The sequence below is a fragment of the Pteropus vampyrus genome, unplaced genomic scaffold (assembly GCF_000151845.1).
Source record: "Pteropus vampyrus isolate Shadow unplaced genomic scaffold, Pvam_2.0 Scaffold69, whole genome shotgun sequence".
Taxonomy (NCBI): Eukaryota; Metazoa; Chordata; class Mammalia; order Chiroptera; family Pteropodidae; genus Pteropus; species Pteropus vampyrus.
Window position 1 is genome coordinate 1247288 of NW_011888850.1, and position 2167 is coordinate 1249454.

At 37.9% G+C, this 2167-nt stretch overlaps 1 protein-coding gene and 1 pseudogene across 1 annotated transcript in view; one reads left to right on the plus strand and one right to left on the minus strand.

The window, feature by feature from the left end:
* IGF2BP3 (insulin like growth factor 2 mRNA binding protein 3) overlaps positions 1 to 2167 on the minus strand; it is a 123274-nt gene that overhangs the window by 63749 nt on the left and 57358 nt on the right. The window lies entirely within an intron of this gene.
* On the plus strand, positions 1685 to 1803 carry LOC111740898 (annotated as a pseudogene).

Genomic DNA, 2167 nt, shown 5'->3' on the forward strand with positions numbered 1-2167 from the left:
TGAAGAAATTAGAACCCTTATTCATTGCTAGTAGGATTGCTAGTGGTCACTTCGGAAAACAGTTTGGCATTCTCAAAACATTAAACACAAGATTAGCACAGGGTTTGGCAACTCCATCAGGAATTGCTCTACTAGGTCTATATCAAGGGAACTGAGGACATAAGCCCACACAAAAACCTGTATATGAATGTTCATAGCAGCATTATTCACAATATTCAAAAAGTAGAAACCATCCAAATGTCCATCAACTTACTTATGAATATCCAAAATGTGGTATAGCGACACAATGGAATGTTATATAGCAATAAAAAGGAATCAAGTATCAGTAATATTTAGCTTAATATACAGGTAGTTACACATAGAACTATTTATAGACATGTATATATACAGGTTAGTATATACACATGTACTTCCTTGCTCTGTCAGCTGAGAGAACCCAGACACAATGTCACTCCAGCAGCAATGGTCATACCTAGTGCCCAGACCTTCATTTTTCCTTTTTTGTTTTTGTTTTATGTTTATTTAACTTCAAATTTAAAGTCAAATCCACATTCCAAGAGCTATCCTCACAAGTGTTTTCAAGATGCACCTCTTTCTATAGATTTAACTATAGGTATTCTAAGTTTATGAGGCTTCTCTGAGACAAAGTCCTTAATCTCTGGTTTTTTTTTTTTTTTTCAGACCTTGATTTCTAATACCATTCTCCAATAAAAGGAGCCAAAGCTCCTTAGAGAAATGGCCGAGTCTAGGAGTGGAGCAAAAATTATACAAGATGACTGTGGAATATCTTCTAGAGCCAGAAAGTACTCAAAAAGAGGAAGAAAAATAAAATGCATATACACAGCAGAAACACAGGAGCCAAGTAAAAACTCCCAACAGTCAAAGCTGGAACAGTATGAACAAAAATAACATTGGATCGTAATCCAAGGTACAAAATAAATATCCTCGAGTCCAAATGATTGAATAAATAAATATAAAATAGACAAATGTCTATGGACGAGGATTCCAAATAATTTATGCAGATACTTAACTCCCCACTCCCTAAGTGTGGGCTGCACACAGTGACTTCCCTCCAGTGAGTACAGTGTGTAAGGGGGTAGGAGGGGGATAACTTTACAGCAGAGCAACCTAACACACCACTTCACCCAGGTGATCAAGGTTAAGATCAACGGTAATAAGTCATGCTGACAGTATGCACTCTTTTGATATGATACAATAGTAATGGCATTTTATCTCTGTGGTCTTCCTTCCCAGAACCCATTAATCCAGTCTAACCATGAGAAAAACTTCAGACAAGTTCCAACTAGGGGACATTCTACAAAACACTGATAAATACTTCTTGAAACTGTCAAGGTCATCAAAAAAACAAGGAGAGCCTAAGAAACTATCACAGCCAAAAAGAGCCTAAAAAGGCATGAGAGCTATATGCAATGTGGTATCCTGGATGAGATCCAGGAACAGATAGAGGATATTAGGTAAGAACTAAGGAAATCTGAATAAAGTGTGGACTTTAGTTTAATGTTGGCTCTAACTGTGATAAATGTACCATACTAATTAATGTAAGATATTAATAACAGGGGAGACTGGCTACGGGGTATGTGGGGACTCTGTACTATCTCTGCAATTTCTATAAATCTACAACTATTCTAAAATAAAATTAAAAAAATAAAATAAAAAGGAACAAGTCTATGGCCATGCCACCCTGAACAAGCCCAATCTCGTCTGATCTCAGAAGCAAAGCAGGGTTGGACCTGGTTAGTACTTGGATGGGAGACCACCTAGGAAGATCTTGTGCTGTAGGCATAAAAAGAAAAAAGAAAAAAGAGAAAGGAAGGAAAGGAAAGAAAGGAAAGGGGGGAAGGGAAGGGGGGGAAGGGAAGGGAAGGAAGCACTAATACACACTGGCAACATAGAAGAACCTTGAAGACACTATACTACGTGAAAGAAGCCAGTCGCAAAAGGCCACATATTGTATGAGTCCATTTATATGAAATGTCCAGAAGAGATAAATTCATACATGGAAAGGAACTCACTGGTTGCCAGGTGATGATGAGAGGGGAAGATGGGAAATGAATGTCAGTGGGTACAGGGTTGATTTTTTGGAGTGATAGAAATGTTCTAAAAGCACACGATGGTGATGTGCCACAACTCAGGGAATACACTGAAA